Here is a 23,169-nt window from a genome sequence, read left to right on the forward strand (position 1 = left end):
TTAGACAGGTTCGGGCCACTAGATCGCGTAATACCCTGCGTCCTGTGTGTTGGTTTGTATTGATGTATGTTCTGGTCCTGAGGATTGTTGTTTGAGGGGGGTCCCTGCCCGACCTTATATACACGGGAGGGCAGGGTTACAAGTCCGAGTCCTAGTCGAGTACTATTACAGAGTTCTACTCGGTAACGGCCCGAGTAGTTTTCCATAAACATACAAGACTAGTCCAAGAAGGATATGCCTATCCTTGTTCTGATCATGTCCGAGTATGTCCCTTAGTGGGCCGTCCAAGGCCTACTCGTGGGTCTGGGGAGTAGTCCCGACAAGCCCCCGAGTACTTTGTAGTCGTGCGCCATAGTCTTGGGCACTGCAGGCACTACCCAAGTAGTTTTGCAGACTGAAGTGCTCGAGTATTGTCGCGTGGCTGGAAGGTACTCTTTCTGCAGCTTCGAGTTGTCTCTGTCCCGAGTAATTTTTATATGGTAGTGCGATGTCAATCGCACTCCATATAGAGTAGCCCCCGAGCCTTAGGTTGAGTTGAAGAATCAGGCTTAGGGTCAAACCAGCTTTTGCCCATTTTACCCTCGGAGATCTTGAAAAAGAAAAAACTGACCAACGGGTACGGTACCCGCAGCCCCCGAGCACTTAGGCGATTCCTGTCATTGAAGGGGTCATCAATCCATTGAATGCAGTAGCCGTTGGGTGTTTATTGCGATTAATACGTGATTAATCTGTCCGTTGCGTAACTGACGCGTCAAAACCGGAAGCTGGCGGAGATAAATCTGGAAAGACCCGTTTCGGTTGCTGTGATGCCGCACGGGTATTAGATCTGTTCTTCCTCCTCCTCTGCGCCTTTGCTCGCTGTTTTACCGCTGCCAGTGCCGCCGCCTCCACTACTGCCGCTTTTTGAGTTAGATATGAGTGGAAGCCTCTTCCTTAAGTCGAGGTTGAGTCCATCGAATGCGCTCCAAGAATATGGGCAAAAAACCCGAGAAGATCCAAGGCAAGGCTCCGGCGATGGGCAAGGTCAGATCCAAGAAGGGGAAGGAGTTGGTGCTGCCGACGCCGAAGGTAGGGCCGACGAACCAGACTGCTCAGCCGCCACCTGGGGCACCTTGGCAACACTCGGTGATGAAGGAGGAAGCAGTCCAAGCGCTAGTTGATGCCAAGCTCCTTCAGCCGAAGGAAATCGTGCAGTGGCGCCCCGCGTTTCCCAATGCGTGGCAGTTTGAGGAACATCCTGCCAAGACGGTGATGCTTGCTCACTTTGTGGAAAGAGGACTGGCCGTGCCCACCTCCGATTTCTTCAAAGGTATTCTTGAGTACTACAATCTTCAACTCGTCCACTTGAATCCCAATGGAGTACTGCACATGGCTATATTTGTACATCTGTGCGAAGTTTTTCTGGGAGTACCTCCAAGTCTCGAGTTATTTAGGAAATTATTCCGTTGCAAGCCTCAGCCGAGTGCCCAGCGGACGGAAGTCTTTGGAGGTGACGGGTTCCAACTCAGGAACTCGAATGCATATATTGAGTATAATCTGACCGACTCCCATGGGGATTGGAAGAAAAGGTGGTTCTACATTGGGAACCATGATCCTCGCTTGCCTGTGGTGACTGGTCACGTGCCCAAGCATGCGGAAAATTGGATAAGCGAGCCTGAGGGCACGACCGAGCTTGATCTCCTGATGCAGCAAATTACCGAGTTGAAGGTACTCGGTCTGACTAGGATCAACGTGGCAGCCAGCTTCCTGAAGAGAAGGGTCCAGCCACTTCAAAAACGCGGTCACCCAGGAAGTGAGTACAGAGGTCTGAAGGATCCATCGCGTATGTCTGAGGAGGACATATCTGATGATGACGTGCAGGCGCTGCTGGCTAAATTTTTCAGGAACTATCAGGGAGTACCAGTAATCCCTGCAGCCCTTCGCTAGTATGAATCCTGGTACGAGCCAGAGGTGGTAAGTATTTCCCTCCTGACTTGTTCTTCTTTGACTTGTGATTCTTGTTGCTAACACCGATTTGTTGTTTTGAAGTCCCGAGTTCTTGCCGGCTATGTGGCACAGTCGGAAGAAGAGTCGGAAGCCGTCGTCGAGGAGTCCGAGGACGAGCCTTCTCCTCCTGTCAAGAGACGCAGAGTAGTCCGCAAGATGGCTGCGGCTAAGTCTGCTTCAACTACTAAAAAGTCTCAGGGTACCAAGGTATGTAGTCGATAACTTGTATATTACTAATGAACTTGAGATGCGTTATTGATGTGGTGAATCTTATCTTGGTTCGCGAAGGCTGCAGATGAGGCTGTTTCTGAAGAAATGGCAGTGTCCAACCCCGAAGTCGGTCATGGGGCAGTCGACACGGTGCCAGAGAGGGTGCCATCAACAGAAACTGCGATAGCCCCCGAGTTAACTGCGCCAATTCCTCCGACTGCCATGCCACCCATTGCCGACCAAGCGGTTCTGGGGCTGCCTGCTGGAGTAGCGAAGGAGGTGTCACCGGTACTTGCTACTGGCACCTTGCTGTCCAATGTGATCGCCAGTGGTAAGTGTTGTCTCTTTCGATTGTTTTCAATTGAGTAGTACTGTTGGTCTTGACGTCGATTTTGCAGGTCTAGGTGAGAAGACGGTGCCGACGGCTGTTCCCGCGGCTCCGAATACTCGGCCGCCTGTCGCCGAGAAGAAGTGTGTGCGACTACCGCCACGTTCAACCCGGTGAGCCTTCTTTTTCTTTTTGAATGATGTTGAAGTGGCTGGAACTCATGTAGTAACACCTTTGTGGTGCAGAGATGCAGAGGAAACTATTCCTGTAGAGACAGGGATAGTGCCAAAACCTTTGACTGCAGCATCTATTCCGCTGGAGGACTTCATTGTCGAAGAAATACCCGAGGTTGACGATGGCCGTCTTGGAGCTACTATGTCGATGCTTCAAGACGTGATTCGCTCAGTGGAGGAACCCGCTGCTGCATCAGGCTCGGGGAGTGCCGGCCTATCATCATCCTCTGGCGGAGCGCTGGCTGTTGTTGAGAAATCCAGACAGTCGACTACTCCAGGTAAGTGTCTGTAATTTGTTATTGTAATCATAGTTAGTAGCTGATATGGTGAATGTTGTAGGTGCTCCTCTGGGTGCGATTCCTCGTCTTGTGGAGAGTACCCAAAGGCCAGTACTCAGCCCACCTTCTGACTTGGAGCTCCAGAGCGCCATGAATGTGTTCCGGGGTGTCCAGGTGGATATTGCTGATGTTACTGCATGACCCGAGTAGTCGTGAGGCGTGAAACTCACCACAGCATACTCGGATCTTTTCAGGAAAGAAACTATCAGCTGGAGAAGGAATGCGCCTGACTGACAGAAGCACTTCGGGTTCATGAGGTCGGGGCGAAGTCCTTTGCTGTGGAACGCGCGGATCACGCCGTTCTGCAGGATAAATTGGAGAGCCACTGCAAGTCCTTGAACAAAAAGTATCAAGGTAAGCATTGCGACTAATTTGGGTGTGTCCAACTGTAGTTGGCTGTGGCCTGAGTTCTTTTGCTTTGTAGAGCTCAAGAAGCAGGAGGCGGCTGCAAGGAGCCAAGTTATCGATTGGAGGAACGCTCACGATCGAGTGGCAGATGAAGCTGAACATCTTCGGGCCGTGCTCACGGAAGCACAGGCTGCTTGCGAGCATCAGCGAGACCGAAAGATGCAAAATGGTGTGATACTTGCCATGGCCATGGTGGCATGTAGAGATCATGCCCAGACCTTGGGAAGACTTCGGGGTGAACTCCAAGAGTTGTCTAGAGCGGCCGAAGATTTGGTGAATGCCATAGCCCCGGTGGAGGAAGGCGCAGGACCGCAATTGCTAGTAGAGTGACTAAGAGCTGCCCCGAGTAAAGTGGCGGACTTTGCAAGACTGTTTGCAAACAGGTTCTTGCAGTTATGAAGTCCTACTACCCAAGGGCAGACTTGGCGGCAGCTGGTGATGGCGTGGCTCGTAACTGCACAGAGGAGGCCTATGCGCAGTACCTTGAGGAGGCAGAGCCCATCGCAGCCAAGATGTCGGAGTTTGTCTCTTTAGAAGAACTTTGAGCTTTTTTGTGTGTACCCTTGTTCTTGTACCGAGTATGTTGATACTTTTGAATATCAAGCTTTTTGGATTTTGGACTTCGTTTGTCTTGCGAAGAATGTTGTTGGATCCCGAAGTATTGCGAGTTGGCTGGGCCCGACCCTCTGGGGAGGGGATTCGTCTCGCCCGACCTTGAGTTTTAGGGTCGGCTAAGCCTGACCCCTTCGAGGGTGAGAACTCTGCCTCGCCCGACCCTTGGTCCCGGGGTTGGATGCGCCCGACCTTTCGAGGGTGGAACTCCGCCTCGCCCGACCCCGAGTCCTGGGGTCGGAGGCGCCTGACCCTGCGAGGGTGGATCTCCGCCTCGCCCGACCTTAGGTCCCAGGGTTGGAGTATTCGAAGCCCCCGACATGTAGGCTAAGCTTGGCTTGTAGTAGTCCCGAGTGTCGAGTAATCGTAATGCTATTTGAGTACTCGTCTTCTGAGGAACACGGGTGTACTGTACTCGGTTGTCCTTTGTTATACGAGTGTACTGTGCTCCTTTTTCCTTTGCGGATGCACGAGTGTACTGTGCTCCTTTGTCCGTTGCGGCATGAGTGCAGTCACATGGGTAGAGTCAGGAGTTGTCAGACTCATTGATCATGGGTGCACAGTAACTCTTGGGCCGGTGGTAGTTGGAGCTTTCGGCTATAAATAGGGCCATCTGGTGGGCGAGCCAACTCAAGCTTCTGAGTAACAATGGATTGCCTGCGGTTGCTTCTGTTTGAGTGTAGAGATCCATCAAAGAGTGCACCGGTGCTAGAAGATTCCTCGTAGATTAAGGCCACCTTTGCTCCACAGACTCCCGCGCTCGTAGGGATAGCCGCGATGCTAGAAGAATCCTCGTAGGAGGGTTCGTCGCGTGCCTCATCTTGCAGCTCCTGATCCAATGGAGTACGCGTTGGAACTCGCAGCGAGTGATGGGTGATGAGTGCCGTGGTCTTCATCCCGCTCTGAAAGATGGAGGTGCGGTCGTAGAGTAGATGGGCTTCGCAAGGCTAGCAAAAGAGCAGCCTTGGTTCCCTCTAGGCGCGTCTTGCCGGATTTGACGTTGCCGCTGTCCAGGCGATGGCGGTGATGGAGTACCTGGCGGTGCCTTGGGTAGGATACCTGGGCGCAGCTGCGTTTTGCGCAGCTTCCTTGCATGTGGGCCCTACCTGCGGTCGGCAGACCTGAGTGGCCTTGTGATATAGTAAAAGCCTGAGGCTTAAATGCAGCCCGCCAGTAGGCATTTGCTTGTAGTCTTTGTTAAGTCGAGTCCTTGTACTCGTATGTAACTTGATGTACTCTTGTTTCAGTAAAAATTGATATGAAGATTTTGTATCAGGGCAAGGATCCTTTTTTGTACTGATAGCTCGTCAAAGCTAACACCCCTTGAAGTCGGTAGTCGAGTAGTCATCCCGAGTAGTTGTCTTGAGGTGAGTACTTCGAGTGCTGCTATGGGTAATAGCGACAGAGGTGTTCTATATTCTAGGAATTTGGCACCTGTTCTCCTGAGAGCTCTTGGAGTCTGTAAGATCCGGGTCCTGTAACCTTTGATACGATGTAAGGACCTTCCCACGGTGAATTGAGTTTATGCAATCCTGACATGTCTTGAATACACTTAAGGACCATATCGCCCGAGTTAAAAGATCTTTCCTTGACGTTGCGGTCGTGATAACGCCTTAAACCGTCAAGGTATCTGGCAGATTGCACTAGTGCTGCGCATCTTGTTTCTTCCAAACTGTCTATATCCGTTCGCCACGTTTCTATTGCAAGCTCTTCGTCGTATTGTTCAACGGATGGTGATTCCCACATGATGTCAGCGGGTAGTATGGCTTCCGAGCCATATACCAGAAAATAGGGTGATAGTCCTGTAGTCTTGCATGGTTGGGTGCGTAGGCCCCACAAGGCATTGGGTAACTCTTTGAGCCATCGACCGCCTTTGGTGTTGCCAACGTCGTGTAGTCATTTCTTCAAAGCATCGAGTATCATGCCATTAGCACGCTCAACTTGACCGTTGGCTCGCGGATGAGCAACCGAGACATAGCGAATGTCGATGCCGCTATTCTTGCAATATTCCCAGAAGTCGTGATTATTGAAGTTTGACCCGAGATCTGTGATAATCCTGTTGGGAAAACCATAGCGGTGTACGATTTCATCCAAGAAGTCAAGGACTCGGTCTGCCTTGGGGCAAGTGACTGGTTTGACCTCGATCCATTTGGTGAACTTGTCAATTGCCACGAGTACTCTGTTGAATCCTCCTGGCGCAGTTGGTAACGGGCCAATCATGTTGAGCCCCCAGCAGGCAAAGGGCCATGTTGGAGGTATTGTGACTAGCTTGTAAGCTGGCACATGTTGCTGTTTTGTGAAGAATTTACAACCTTGGCATTTCTGGACTAGTTGCTTGGCGTCGGCCACAGCCATTGGCCAGTAGAACCCTGCTCTGAAAGCCTTGCCAACTAATATCCTCGAAGAGGCGTGGTTGCCGCAGATTCCTCGGTGAATCTCTTTTAGGATTTCTTGGCCATCTTCTCTGGTAACGCACTTCATGAGTACTCCAGATGATGCACCTTTCCTGTAGAGCTTGTCTCCGACTAGAACGTAATTCTTTACTCGTCGGGAGATTTGCTCAGCTTGATTCTTGTCGGATGGTAGCTGGTGATCTTTGATGTAGTCGATGAAGGGTGTCCTCCAGTCGACTTCTATCATCATGATCTCTCGGGAGGCGTTAGTAGTCGGGACTACTGGCGGTGTGACCTGTTCAGGTATTGATGGCTTGCGTAGTTCGTGTACGAAAATTCCTGCTGGAACTTCTGCACGAGTTGAGCCCATTTTGGATAAGACGTCAGTGGCAACGTTGTTGTCGCAAACAATGTGGTGGAACTCCAAGCTGGAGAATTTGTTTTCCAGTTTACGAACTTCTTTGCAATAAGTGTCCATGTTGTCCTTGTTTTGGTCCCACTCATCATTGACTTGGTTTATGACGACTAGGGAGTCGCTGTATACCAGTAGTCGTTTGATGCCGAGGGAGATTGCGAGGCGAAGGTCGTGTAGCAGTGCTTCGTACTCGGCTTCGTTATTGGATGCTTCCCAGAATATCTGCAGCACGTACTTGAGTTGGTCTCCCCTGGGGGAGATGAGTAAGACGCCTGCGCTGGCCCCTTCAAGTTTGAGGGATCCGTCGAAGTACATTACCCAATGTTCCGATCGTTCAACTGGAGTTGGAACTTGATTTTCGGTCCACTCAGCTATGAACTCGACCAAAGCCTGAGACTTGATGGCTGTCCTTGGCTTGAAGCTCAAAGTAAGAGCTCCGAGTTCGACTGCCCATTTGGAGATTCTACCCGTGGCATCTCTGTTATGGAGAATTTTGCCAAGCGGGAAGTCGGAGTTGACTGTGATGTTGTGCTCTTGGAAGTAATGGCGCAGCTTCCGGGAGGTGAGCAGAATAGCATATAATAGCTTTTGTATCGGTGAATACCGAGTTTTGGAGTCCGAGAGTACTTCACTGACGAAGTAGACAGGTCGTTGGACCTTGTAAGTGTGGCCCGGTTCAGACCGCTCGACTACTATTGCCGTGCTGACGACATGAGTAGTGGCGGACATGTATAGGAGCAAGTCTTCGTTCGACGAGGGAACGGTGAGTACAGGAGGCTTTGACAGAAAGTCTTTGACAGAAAGCCTTGTCTGGAGGTCGATCGATTTGAAGTCTTGCTCGCCTGCGGGTTTCACCTTTGTGGAACCCGACTTGTTTTCCGGGATCTCGAGTTCAGTTGGATGGAGTTTCTTTGAAGCTGTGAAGACTTGCTGCATGGGACTAGGAGATTGAGTAGTCGCAGCAATTTCCACGGCTTCGGTGTCGCACTCGTAGGATCTCCGGAGATCTCCTCGTAGTGTGAGCTCTCCTTTGGGACCTGGCATCTTGAGTACCGGTAGACATAATATGGTATGGCCATAAACTTGGCTAGTGCTGGCCATCCGAGTATGGCATGATAAGATGTTTCGAAGTCGGCGACCTCGAATCTGATGTACTCGGTGCGGTAATGTTCCTTAGTTCCGAAGGTGACTGGAAGTACAACTTGTCCCAAGGGTATGGCTGCGTTTCTGGGCACAATGCCGTAGAAAGGTGAATCCGTTGGAGTAAGCATGTCAGTGACGTCGAGGCACATTTTCCTTAACGTTTTGGCGAAGATAACGTTGAGGCTGCTCCCGCCGTCGATGAGTACTTTGGTTAACTTGGAACCTGCCACAACTGGATCCAAGACTAGTGGAAAACGGCCGGGTTCTGAAAATTTTGTCCATTGATCTTTTCTGCTGAAAGAAATTGGAACTTCCGACCACTTTAGCGGTGTGGGGTCTGTCGGCTCGATGGCCATGATCTCCCTGAGTACGAGTTTGTTGGCTCGCTTGGATGTTGTGCCAAGAATGCCACCGAAAATGATGTTAACGGTTTTTGAGGCTGGTTGGAAATCGTCATCCTCATCTTCGTCGTTGCGGGCTTTGTTTTTTCCCTTGTCTCTGTTTTTGGCATACTCTTCAGGAGTTGGTGGTGCGGGCAAGTCTTGCATGACTCGGTGCATGCTGTAACAGTCCAATGCAGAGTGCTTGCTAGTCAGATGCCATGGGCACTGCTTTTTGAGTAGCTCCGTGAAGGTTGGTCCGTCGTCGTTTCTGCGCTGTCCCTTCTTCCCGGAGCCGGTCATGGCAGCAATAGTGTTGTCGGGCTTCCTTTTGTGATTATGATTACCTGGATAGGAATTCCGAGCATTGTTATGACGAGTTTTATCTGTGTCATTGTTGTGGGTGTTGTCGCGTCCGCGGTTACGGTGGGAACCGAACCGTTCTCGTTCTTTGTCTTCTTCATCTGCCCACTGTTGCACCATGAGTTTGAGTTCTTTGACATCGGCTGGTCGTCGGCGGCCGAAGCCTTGGTATGTTAGTCGATCATAGAGTCCATTTTGGAAGCACTCGATAATGTCTGCTTCGGAGATGTCCACTATGGTAGCCTTCTTTTCAAAGAACCGTCGCAGATAGTCGTGCAGGGTCTCACCCTCTTTCTGCTTAATTTGTTGCAAGTCGATCTTGTTGCCTGGTCTAGCCATGGAGCTGGCGAAATTATTGGTAAAAGCCTTTATCAAGTCTGCCCAAGAGTCGATGGACTTGGGTTTGAGCGACTCGAGCCAAGACAGGGGAGCGGGTTCCATGCATATCGGGAAATGAATGACTTTGGTGTCGTTGTTGCCCTCGGCTGCTTGGACGGCTAGCGAGTAACAGCGTAGCCATTGAACTGGGTCTTGCTTGCCGTCGTACTTGGTTATGCCGGTCGGTTTGAACTTTTCGGGTAATTTTGTTTTCATTACCCGGTTTGTGAAAGCAGGAAAGTGGTTGTAGCTGTGGACTTCCCGTTCGCGCCGACTATTGAGGATTTCTCGTAGATCGCTGACGTTGGATATCTCGCGGATCTTCCGAGTAGGGCGAATACTTTTAACCGAGTTGGTGCAGCTGGCTTCACCCACATCCTTCTGTTGAGTAGGTGCTTTATGCTTGCTTGGACCTTGGCTGTGTTGCCGGGGTTGGTTGACTGCATCATCGTTTCGAGGGGCGACATTTTTATCTGCAGCCCCCCTGCTTCCGTCAGTAATGCGAGGAACGGACGGGATTGGTGATTCTTTGTCGAGTAGCTTTTAAGCTTGCTCCGCGAGTTGTGCGATTAGTCCGTTGCCACGCTGCACGAGTTGAGTTGTGGCTGCATTATCCTTATCTTGAGGCATTAGTGTCGTCAAAAGGTTGATTGAAGCAATAGCCGTGAGTGGAGTATTGTGCTCCTGAGCCTGACGTTGAAAGCCCGTTCAAGATTTGTAATAGGAATATTTGTGGCCATCGACTGTCGACGCACAGCTCGAGTGGCATTGCGCGCCCTTCGTTGGTTGCGCTGTTCGGGAGTTTCATTGTCGGCTGTAGACTCATCGTCAGAGATGTTATCGACTTGTGCTAGTCGCCTGGGGGTTCTATTCTGGCTAGTACCCGGGTTGTTATTCTGAGTGATAACCAGTATCTCCCTGTCCGGGTAGTAGCTTCCGGAACTTGATGTAGCGATCTCTGTATAGCTTTCTTCGTGGTTGGACGTAACTGGAGCGCTCTCTTGATATGGCAGGTTGTCTATATGGGCGACGAGGCACGAGTCGTAGTCACGGTCGAGGAAAGATGGTCGCAATCCCGGCCAGTGGACGAATCTGCCTTGTGGTGTCGAAGTTATTACCAACCCTCAGGCTGGGCTAGATAATGGTATTTCTGGCGAGTAGGATGAGTCAGAGTCAACGTCCTCGCCCTGCCCGAGTTCAACTCGGGTTCGAGCAAGAAAATGTTGGTAGACTTTTGTCGCGTTTTGAAGTCCGTGCGGGAACTGCTTTGAAGTCGAGACTGATTTGGATGCTGACTGGGGCTGCCGAATCCAAAGCGAGTTCGACCCTGGGTCCAGGGGTTGGCTGAGCCCGACCCTTTGAGGGAGTAGCTCCGCCTCGCCCGACCCTGAGTGGAAATCCGCCTCGCCCGACCCCGAGTCCTGGGGTCGGGAGCGCTGGACCCTTCAGAAGAGTAGTTCCGCCTTGCCCGACCCCGAGTCCTGGGGTCAGGAGAGCCTGACCCCTGAGCGAGACTCCGCCTCGCCCGACCCCGAGGCCTGGGGTCGGCGGAGCCTGACCCTATAGAAGGGTAGCTCCGCCTCGCCCGACCCTGAGTCCTGGTGTCGGCGGAGCCCGACCCTTTGGAAGGGTAGCTCCACCTCGCCCGACCCCGAGTGAGGCTCCACCTCGCCCTACCCTGAGGCCTGGGGTCGGTGGAGCCCGACCCTTGAGAGAGACGTTGGAGTAGTCCGAGGCGAAGTCGAATCCGACGCATAGTCGAACTCGAGCTTGTTGACTTTGAAATCTTGATTTTTTCTAGTCAAGTCTTCTGGTTTCTTCTCCTGAGTGTCGACGATCTGGCGCCGGAACGATCCCGAGCCTTCGGCGACGCAGAGCCAGGATCCGAAAACGAAGGTGGCGCCGGCTTCGATGAAGAAGACGGGCCTGATGATGACTTTCGCCATTGAGTTCGCGCTTAGAAACTCGATGAGTGCCCCTACCTGGCACGCCAGCTGTCGGTGTTTTAGACTGGCAACCCGCCTAGGGAGTACCCTAGGTGGTCTTTTATGCGGTAAGGGTCGTCGAGAATCAAGGAATCAATGGTGACGCAAGGAACACGATTTAGATAGGTTCGGGCCGCTAGATCGCGTAATACCCTACGTCATGTGTGTTAGTTTGTATTGATGTATGTTCTGGTCCTGAGGATTGTTGTTTGAGGGGGTCCCTGCCCGGCCTTATATACAGGGAGGGCAGGGTTACAAGTCCGAGTCGTAGTCGAGTACTATTACAGAGTTCTACTCGGTAACGGCCCGAGTAGTTTTCCATAAACATACAAGACTAGTCCGAGAAGGATATGCCTATCCTTGTTCTGATCATGTCCGAGTACGTCCCTTAGTGGGCCGTCCAAGGCCTACTCGTGGGTCTAGGGAGTAGTCCCGACACCGATGATGAGGAGGTCACCTCGCGCCAGGTTGCTCTGAGTTCGCTTCCCGATGAAGTTCGCACCAAGCTCTAGAGTATATGGATCCTCCTCCAGGATGATATCGGCCGATTGGTGGAAGATGCCTCGCCGATTCAGCAGCTCTTTAGTGAAATCAGAGGCTGAGTTCTAGAAGAAGTAGTAGAAGCTCTAGCACCCACAACATATATTGAATCAATGCAAACCCCGGTGTTCAGAGCTTTACGGCACATGACTGACCGTGCCAAACTAGCAAAGGCACGTGAACAGGAGGACTCCTACAAACAACGAGCTCAAGAGGTGCACCAACGGATCGGCATTCTTGAAAATTCTCGCCTGGACATTGTCGGTGCCATAGATCGCCTCAAACGGCGAAGGGCAGAGCTTGCTAAGGAAATGGAGCAGGTGACCAAAGCCATAGCCGCCGAAGAGAAGAAGCTTCATGACCTCCCGTCTGTTATCGCCAATCTAAAGCAGGAGAGGCAGAACTTCGCCCATGAAGCTATCCGACTTCACCGCAATATACTAGAAGTCCCTGGATCAGCCGATGAAGACCAAAGGATTTTGGAGTCGGCCGATCAGGTTCGACAGTGAGCGATTGAGGCCATTAATGCTCTCCTTGGGTGAATTGTGAAAAACTCTGAATGCTCTGTACAAACATTTAATGTTCTTTTGCCGTTGACGTGTGAATTCAAACTTGGACCGTCCTCTGTCGCAGCTTTTCATTTAATAGCCCTTTACTCCGACGGGACGCATTTTACCAACCGTTACCCTTCATCTTTTTTCCTTCTACAAGTATAAGACCCTCGTATCGCTTTCTAAGGGCATTGACACCTTGCCCAGCCTCCTTTCCTCAAGTAGTCTGATTTCCATTCTTTTAGGCCAGGCGTCGGGATGTCTTCCTCTTCCTCCGTCAATCAGGTACAAAATCTCCCTTCGTTCCTCCGCCCAACGTTCATCAATCTGACGATGGGTGATTGTTTGTTGCCTCTTAGCCAAGATGCCTTAGCCCTGGCCTGGAACGAGCCATCGAGATTATGCACTCTGAGGAACCGCTGAAGCAGGCGGACAGAGATCTGATCGCGGCTCATCGCGAAGAACTCAAGGATCATATCCCCGCTCATGTCCAAAAGATCTTGGATCATATGGAAACCAACTGCTCCAGGCGGCCGCCAACCAAGAAGAGCCACCAGCTACCCCGTCAGATCATATTTGAGGACGCCTTGGTAGGAACATCCCAACCACCTCTCGACAGAAGCCATCAAATCCCTCGTCAAGTTGCTGTTGAAGCCGCCATGGAGGATTTGGAAGAAAAGAGCATCTGCCTCCTAATAGAACTAGGCTGGGTTGAGAGAGAAATCAACAAGAATAAAGCTCAGCTGAAGCGTGATTAATGAATGTATTGGTACTTTTAGTCTAAGGGTGACTTGTACCATGTCGGCCATGTATCCTATTGTTGTACCGAATAATAAATCGGCCAGACTGGTCAAAGATTTCGTCCTCAAGGCGATGTCTCCTTGCATCGGCTATTTAAACACGAGTCAATAGGAGTCGGCCATAGCGTCTTGACACGCTATATCATCGGTTACGCGTCCACCCATATGCTAGGGTAATACCTCTTCAGATATCTCCCATTTAAAGCTCTTGTGAATTCCTCTCCTTCGATAGTTTCTAGTATGTACGCATTTCCCGGAGCGCATCGGCCGATTCTATACGGCCCTTCCCAAGTAGGTGACCATTTACCAAATTTGGGATCTTTAGACCCTATCGGCAGCACCAACTTCCATACCAAATCTCCTTGTGAGAACTGCTTGACCTTGACCCTCTTGTCCTACCAACTGGCCACCCTTATCTTATTTTCTTCGATGCTGATCAGGGCCCTTAATTGCTGACCCACCAAATCGTCGAGCTCCCTTTTCATGAGGAGGAAATAATCATCGGTTGTCAACTGATCTTGAAGCAACGTGCGTCTGGACCCAATCCTTAATTCCCAAGGCAATATTGCCTCCTGATCGTACACCAATTGATAAGGAGATATTTTAGTAGCTCCATGACAGGCCATCCTGTATGCCCATAAAGATTCGGTCAAGGATGTGTGCCACTTCTTGGGCTGCTCTTCTATCTTCCTCTTGATCAATTTGATTATTCCCTTATTGGACGATTCGGCCTGACCGTTAGCTTGAGCATAATACGGAGAAGAATTCAACAATTTAATTCCCATATCGGCGGTGAACTCTTCAAACTCTCCCGACATGAACATTGTCCCTTGATCAGTTGTGATGGTTTGAGGGATACTGAACCAATAAACAATGTGATCACTCACAAAATTGATCATGGCGGCCGATGTCACGATCTTCAGGGGAACTGCCTCCACCCACTTGGTAAAGTAGTCAGTGGCTACTAATATGAACTTGTGTCCCTTGCTTGATGGAGGATAAATCTGTTCAATGAGGTCTATTCCCCAACCCCTAAACGGCCATGTCTTGATTATTGGGTTCATAGCCGAGGCTGGTGCACGCTGCACGTTGCCAAACTTCTGACAATCTTGACATTCTTTATAATATTTAAAGCAATCCTCGAGTATCATCGGCCAATAATAACCGTTGTTCCTGATCATCCACTTCATTTTGTGAGCCAATTCATGAGCCCCGCACACGCCTTCGTGAATTTCTCCCATCAGGACCTTCGCCTCTTCTGACCCAAGGCATTTGAGCAGAACCCCATCAATCGTCCGGTAAAACAAATCATCCTCAAGTAACACATATTTCGTGCCCTGAAAACGTATTCACTAATCCACTTTCTTGGACAGATCTTTTAAGTAATCGGCGATCTCTTTTTGCCAATCGTCGGCTGCAAGCTCCAGAGTCATGGCACCTTGAATCGGCCGATACCCGGACGCATGCTGGGCAAGCCTGTTGGCCTCTTCATTGTAATTTCTGGGAATATGCTCAATAACCGCAGACTTGAAATCTTTTAACAACCGAAGGCAATCTTCGTAATAACTCCTTAAGACATCATCTTTGCATCCAGATCTCCCCGTCAATTGATCGACAATGAGCATGGAATCCCCAAAAATCTCCACTGCATCGGCTTTGATCTCTCTCAATAATTGGATACCTTTCAGGACAACCCGATATTCTGCTTGGTTATTGGTAGCAGATGCCTCTATCAGCAGAGAGAAATCATACCTTGCCCCTAGAGGCGATATGAGGACGATGCCGATTCCTGATCCGACCCCACACGAAGAACCGTCGAAGTACAGAGGCCATGGAGCTGGTTCAACGACAGCGACTTCCGATCCACAATGTTGAGCCACAAAATCGGCCATTACTTGGCCCTTGACAGCTTTGGCCGATTCGTACATCAGGTCAAACTCTGATAGAGCTAGAATCCACTTTCCAATTCTCCCTTTCAAAATCGGCAATGACAGCATGTACTTTACCACATCATCTTTGCACACGACTATGCACTCCGCCGATAACAGGTAGTGCCTGAGTTTGGTACATGAAAAATACAGACAAAGGCATAGCCGTTCCACTGGGGAATACCTAGTCTCAGCGTCTAGGAGCCTTCTGCTGACATAATAGATTACCCTTTCTTTTCCTTCAAACTCTTGTACCAACGCCGATCCGATAGCTTGTTCTTCGGCCGATAAGTATAGTCTGAATGGCTTGTCAACCCGTGGAGGGACTAGTAGTGGTGGTGAGATCAGGTACTACTTGATATCTTCCAATGCTTTTTGTTGTTCTTCTCACCACACGAATTCCTAGTCGGGTTTCAATTTCAACAAGGGGGTAAAAGCTTGAATACGCCCGGACAAGTTGGATATGAACCTTCTGATAAAGTTAACTTTGCCAATTAGGGGCTGCAGCTCAGTTTTGTTCTGTGGGACCACAACTTTGTTGATGGCAGCTATAATCTTTCGGTTGACTTCTATCCCACGCTCATGGACCATGAATCCTAGAAATTGTCCGGACGAAACACCAAAGGCACATTTGTTTGGGTTCATTTTCAATCCATGCTTCCTTGTGCACTCCAACACTTCTCGCAAATCGGCCAGATGTTCCAGATGTCCTTTTGACTTGACCATGACGTCGTCGATATAGATTTCCACCAGGACACCAATAAGCTTGTGGAAAATATAATTCATAGCCCGTTGATATGTAGCTCCGATGTTTTTCAAACCAAAGGTCATCACCACCCACTCGAACAAACCGAGGTGGCCTGGACACCTGAAAGTCGTCTTTGAAATCTCTTCTTCGGCCATTAATATTTGATTGTACCCAGCATTACCGTCCATGAAACTGATGACTTTATGCCCTGCGGCGGCGTCTATCAAAACATCGGCTGTCGGCATTGGATACCCATCCATCGGCGTAGCCTGATTAAGACTCCTGAAGTCAATGCACACGCGCAGCTTTCCATTTTTCTTGTATATGGGTACAATATTGGAAATCCACTCGGCATAACGGCACTGCCGAATAAATCTTGCTTCAATCAATCTTGTAATCTCGGCCTTTATATCAGGTAGGATTTTAGGGTTGCACCGTCGTGCGGGTTGCTGATACGGCCGATACCCTGGTTTTATAGGCAACCAGTGTTCAACAATGGACCGGTCTAGACCAGGCATTTCATGGTATTCCCAAGCAAAACAATCTTTAAACTCTTTCAATAAACTTGTCAATTTACACTTGTACTCGGGTTCTAAGCTAGCACTAATATACATCGGCCTTGGCTTGCTGCCATCTCCTAAGTCCATCATCTCTAATGAATCGACCGATGTAAATCTGTGCCCAAGCTTCCCATCTTCTCGGATGAACTGATCCATCTAGTCTAATTCTTTAGAGCCGATTGCTTGGATCGGCTGTAGACCAAAATCGGACACCCTTAGGAAATCGGTGTCCCAGGTCCTGCCAGATATGCGCCTGACGTGTTCGCAGCCCCACTGCTGCGCATCGGCCGCGGCAACACTGTAGGCGGAATCAGCGGTGACTATCTCGATGTTGTCGCTGACCCACTGGACGAGGCACTGGTGCATTGTGGACGGGACGCAGCAATTCACGTGTATCCAGTCTCACCCAAGCAACATGTTGTAGGACCCTTTGCCATTAATGATAAAGAAAGTAGTGGGTAGGGTCTTACTGCCGATGGTGAGGTCGACGTAGAGCGCTCCGCGGGCCGGTGACACGTTCCCTTTGAAATCCTTCAGCATCATGTCCATCTTGGTCAGATCTTCATCGCTTTTGCCCAATTTCCGGAACATAGCATACGGCATGATATTAACCGCGGCGCCTCCATCTACCAGCAGTCTAGTAACTGGTCGTCTGTTGACATGCCCTTTGAGGAACAGGGCTTTTAGGTGTTGTCATTTTTCATCTTCGGATTTCTCAAAAGTGGCTATCATTGGCTCCAAAGCCAATTGTGGCATCTGTTCTTCTATTTCTGTTGCGTCGTCCCGATCGGCGGGAACCATGAACTACATCAGCAAGATGAACACCATGCTGACATCAGCTGCCGATCCCTGACCATCGTCTTCTTCATCGTTTTTTCTTTTGGGGCACTAGACTCGAGACCTGTCATCTTTCTTATCCACCATCTGCCTCTGTTCCTCTTCTTGTTGTTCCCATTGGCGCAGATGCTGGATTCTTCATTTTTGAGATTTGGTCAAGCCGTCGGGGCACCATTTGGGGTTCACCGGTTTGACCGGCGGTTTTGCATGCTCCCAGTCTAGTTCCCGTCCTAGGGGGTTTTCATCAGACACTCTGGCATCGGCTATCTCCTCCAGCCGATCACGTGTGCTGGCCCTGCCCCCCAGTCGTTCACGTTGGTCAACTCTACTCCCCCGGCCGATCATACTGTTCAACTCTGTCCCCCAGCCGATCACGCACTAAAACGCGTCGATCTTCTTGTTCGCGCCAGTATCTACTGATCGGCTCTGATCCTCGATCTCTGGAACGTGACCTCTTGAATGGGCGGCTGTTGTGATATTGACCGCTGCACTCGGGGCAATTATCGGGCGATAGTAACCTGAGGTTGTTTTCCCAGTAGTGGATAAAAAATGGGCACCGCCAACGATCTTCGTGTCGGCGCATCATCTCTTCACGGTGTCTCAAACTCTCTTGCTGCCGCTTATACTTACTGAGTAAGAATTGGGAGGTGATAGGCCTACGTGATCTTTCTGATCTTTCGCCTTCGTCTTCGACCCGCCCTTTTCCTTTTACATCCTCGACCGTGGCCTGATTTCTGAGGTCCACGGCGCTGCTTCTCTTAGCTGATTCTGATGTCAGCACCTTGGTCTGGAGTGCAGTTCTTCCCGCATCAACCATGTTGGTAGGGAAAGGATGCTGATCAATCTTCATTGGCTTTACTGGCTTTGTTGGGACTTCAAACTTGAGTCTGCCTTGCTCAATGGCTGACTGTATCTGCTGTCGGAAGATCTTGCACTCGTTTGTGTCGTGGGACGTGGCATTGTGCCACTTGCAATACTTCATCTTTTTGAGCTGCTCAGCCGATGGGATCGTGTGATAAGGTGCTTGATCTGCCCCTCTTGGAGAAGTAAATCGAAGATTTTGTCGGCCTTTGAGGTGTCGAAACCGAATGCTTCTGGTTCTTTCTTTCCAAATGGACATGATATCGGCTTTTTCCCTTTTACCCATTCTGCTAGGCCGATTTCCGCCTCTTCCTCTAATTCAGATCCCTCCAAGTATGCCACCTTCTTCTGAAAATTTCTCCGTTGGTCGAAAGGGCGCACCTCCTGACCGGATAGTCGGTGGACGATCTGGCTTAAGCTTTCGAACTCCTAGGAGGCGTACTTATCTTTGATGTGTGGCAGGAGACCTTGGAAGGCGATATCGGCCAGCTGAGCATCAGTCAGGACTAGGGTGTAGCACTTGTTTCTGATCTCTGTGAACCTCTGCATGTAACTGGTCACTGGTTCGTCGCTCCTCTGCCTGAGGCTGGTCAGATCTGAGAGCTTCATCTCGTGGACTCCCGCGTAGAAGTACTTATGGAACTGCTTCTCCAAATTGGCCCAAGTGACAATGGAATTGGGCAGCAGCGTCGTGAACCATTGGAAGGCCAATCCGGATAGGGACGACGAGAATAAACGTACTCGCAGAGCATCTTGTGTAGCGGCTTCCCCGCACTGAATAATGAATCTATTCACGTGCTCCACAGTTGATGTGTCGTCCAGTCCCGAGAACTTGGTGAAGTCGGGGACCTTGTACCGATGGGGAAACGGCAACAAATCGTAGGTAGACGGGTATGGCGTCTTGTACATATAGGTTTGCACCTTCGGTTTCAACCCGAATTGATCTTGGATCACCTCTGCTATCCTCGTGGTCCAATCCACCTGCTGCTGATGTATGACCGGTTGAGGAATCAGCACATGTTGCTGACCGGCGGTGCGATGGTCGGGTGATGGATCAGAGCGTATTGCAGATTTTGCGGTTGTGTAGTCGGCTGAGCAGCCGATAGTTGATGGTGCAGAGGGTCTGCTGCTCCGTTGTATAGTATCATTAGCGTCGCACCCCTGAGTGCTTCTGCAGAGTCTGCCCCCCTGCTGATTTCTGACGAAGCCGGCTGATATTGTGGGACCGTCGGCTGACTAGCCGACTAGAATGATGCTTGGACCGGAGACTTCCCATAACTGATTGGCTGATCTGGTCCGACCACCATTGCTGGTGCCTCCCAAGGCATTGAGTGGGACGGCGCTTGCGATTGGTAGCATGGCACGCCGTTGTACCCTACGGGCATTGAAGCGTTGTATCCTCCATGTTGTGTCGGTGTCGGCTGAGGAGCCGAGTGAGATGTGCTTGATAACGCTGAGAAGCCTCTGACTGGAGCCACGATGGGTGGGGTGTACGCTGGTCCCTGATACCCCAGAGCTACTCCGCTGACCAAGGAACTGATGACGGCGTTGTATACCGTGTTGGTCATCACTGAGGATTGGTCGATCATAGCTTGGTAAACAGACTGTTGAATTATGTTAGACATCTTTCCCAAGTCCTCAGCGATGGTGATCTGGCGGGGAGTTGGAAGAGGAGCTTTCTTGATGGTCTGCCCGCTTCTGGTACGACTGAAAGATTGCAAGCATGTTTTTCTGTACTCTTCTAGGTGTCTTGCCAATTCTTCCTTCTGGTCATCCTTGATATCTACTTCAGTGACTTCGATGACGTTGTCTTCGGAGATCTCGGCAGCCTTCGACATGTTGGATGTTGTTTCTGTCCCACCGAGCGTGCCAAAAGTGTGTTGGCGCTGAAAATCGGCCGATGACCCTCAGCGTCGGACACACGACCTGGGAGAATCTGCTTAACTCTTGTTCGGGTTATTGCCCTGGTGCGGTTCGCGCGGCGTGCCAGTCAATCTGACCTGTTGATTGACAAGGAAAGAAAGGTATTAAATTCCAGGAGTTTTGATCGGCTAAAGTTCTGATCTGTCTCGAAAAGCGTATCAGCGAATCGGCCAATTTACTGTAGAGACGACCGGCTATAAAGCAGCCGATGATCACGTAGCGATTGCAAAGAAATATTTAACGTACATTAAGTAACGCTACAAATGTAACACTTGAAACAGATTTAATCGGCTGTGTGGCGATAAATAAGAATAACAATGATGAAGCCGACAGTTCGAGTCTCAAGCTGGATAACTGGTGATAAAACTAGAGTAATAGATAAAACCTATAATTGTAGTTAATATCGATAACTGGTGAATAAATCTAAATGAAACGACAGCGATGCGCCCAAAGTTAAAGCTTAGATATTACTTGATAAACGGAACTTACAAATCGGCCGGAGATCGTCTCGATGCAGCCCTGCCAATCCGTACGAACTCGTGAAAAGAAAAGATTTTTGGCGAAGTCGCCGACTGGAAAGTAAAGTACGAGGAATAAGTAGGTTTGTTGTATTGATTGATGTGTCCTTTACAAACCTCTAGAGACGGCTATTTATAGCTGGTTACAACTGATTTCCTAACCGACTAGGATCTATCTTTAATTTTAAATGATAACAAATATTTACAAACACAACTCGTATCAGAGTTGGTTATTCTATTCCACGGGCCAACCTTCTTCTTTAACTAATCTTCTTCTCCGACCCACTTTAGGCCCATACTGGCCAAGCCACTCCAACTTCCAATCGGCCGCCCTTCATCAACTCCGTTCGCCAATCGGCCGAAATACTGTAGCACCAATCGGCCGATTCCCAACTATAGCTTTTAGTCTGTCGCGTCTCCCTTAACACCGATTCAAAACACGTGTCAAAATCCAGCGTCAACATGATCACATGCCGGGAGTAGGAGGTAGTCGAAATCGGTAAACCTACGTACCTTCGTGCGCGCTAGTAGATTGAGCTTGATACCATTGTCTTATTCATGTACTAGTTTATAACTCATGACTGGCCCTAGGAGGTATCGGCGAGGACCGATACTTGAGAGTCACGGGGCAGTTCAAATGCTGGCGTTCACCCAAAGAATGGTTGCCATGCACAACTCGATGGGGTGTGCGTATATCATGTGATTATATTTACCTTGCAAGGGATAAATTGGATAGATTCGCCGTACCTCTGGGATAAGAGAACCTTGATCACCTAGTCACTCGTAGTAATGGAAATGAAATGGTGATGACATGATATATGGTTATGATATTCCTTGTTGGTTAATGTTGTATACATGCTTGCTCTAGTTAGTTATACAAACCTAGTTGGTACTTGCTATGTATTAAACTTTGAGCTAAAATATTGAAAGTAAGGATCTACTTATAGTAAGCTCCTTTTTGCAAAAGAAACCCAGCAAACCAGAAGCCTTGCATACTAGGAGTCGACTAAGTATATACCATAGTCGGGTAAGACTTGTTGAGTATTAGTATACTCAAGGTTGTTGTTGTGACCCTATTTCAGGTGGAGTTGCTTCGCTTTGATGGCACATTGATGGGCTCGATGTGTTGTCCTTCGCTCATCGTCGTTTCTAGTTATTCGTCTAGTTTCACTTTGCTTTGGTTCAAGTTTTCCTTCCGCTATGCATTTAAAAGCTTTCTTGTATCTAAACTTAGTTTGTAAAAGCTAAGTGTTGTAAACTCAGTTTGTAAAATCTAAGTGTTGTATCCTTAATTTATGTAAACTCTGTAATGTTTGTATTATCTCTACTCACTTTCGTGTAAGACTTATGGTGTATTGTTTGGATCGAGATATTCAGTGGTTGAATCGGAATTTACCTAATAGATTGTTAAATTATACCATTTTAAGTTCGTATTGATCGGATTAACAATTAATAGGATGGGTATTAATTTGGGTGATTCCATCACAGTGACCACCGACCGTTTCCCCTCCGCGTGCCTTTTCATACTAGCTAAGCTTTCCACGCGCGGTCCTCCACTCACATCCTATGAAATCTAGGCCTTGTTCTCACCCAAGACAAACTATGCACGGAACGCTCTGCTATGGCACTCTAGTGAAGGCCGAAAGGTAGGCAAAGAATGACACGGACGATGGGGTAGGTACTCACGTCCCTTCTAGAAATTAAGGTAAAAGCAAAATAGCCATTTTGATCCATCAATTGTTCCTCAACTTTTAATGAACCAATTTGATCCCTCAATATTTATTTTTTTTATCAAACTCATCCTTATGTTAATGTGGTGCTCTTTATTGGTATTAAACTAATATGAAAAGTTCTTTTTACCTTTGGCTTATGTAGGTTAAATATCCATGTGTTCATATTCTTTTGATATACATGCAAAAATATGTCTGAGTAATTTTGTGCCTTCCCTTTGCTGCCTGCCTATGCAAATGTTCATTAAGATCAAATTCGGAAAAAAAAGAGATAAATTTGGGTAATGCTGAGCCTCTCGTTTGCTGCCTACAATGCTTATGCAAATGTCCAGGATTTTGGGAATCAACTGAATCACTTGTCCAGTGGGAATACAGACTGACAGTACACGACACGTTAGCATTAGCAGCTTGACAATTCTTTTGTGTTAGTTTTAAAGATTTAGATTACAAGAAATGTTTGTCGAAAATACACAGACTATTTCACTACATATTTTGCATGCAAATATGAGGTCATAAATGTTTGACGTGCATAAGCTAAGGGTCGAAGGCCATAAAGATTTTTCGCATTAGTTTACTGCAAATAAAATCTGCCCAAGGATAAGTTTGATAAAAGTAAAAGTCGATGGATTAAATTGGCTAATCTGAAAATGAGAGACAAACTTAACCCTTAGTGCAAAATGACTATTTTGCCTTCTAGAAAGAAAGAGAGACTTTAAAAAAGCAAGAAATCCAGCCAGATTTAATCCGCTTCTCTAGAAAAAGGACGAAAGGCGAGATCCCAATCCAGCCTTGACGGCGGCAGGCGGCCGGGAGGAGATGGTAGGCGGCGGCAAAAGGGATGGTAGCGGGGCCAGCGGGTGGCCAACGGCCGTCACCGCGTTCGTCACACCGCGCGCGGGGCTCAGGGGTGAGGTCACGCACGCCCAACCGCGACGTCGCTCTCGCGTCCAGGACCGAACCGTCCAGGACGGAGCGTCTCGCTCGCATCCGCTCGCCCCCTA

Source organism: Setaria italica, chromosome V (assembly GCF_000263155.2).
Source record: "Setaria italica strain Yugu1 chromosome V, Setaria_italica_v2.0, whole genome shotgun sequence".
In the NCBI taxonomy this organism is placed as follows: domain Eukaryota; kingdom Viridiplantae; phylum Streptophyta; class Magnoliopsida; order Poales; family Poaceae; genus Setaria; species Setaria italica.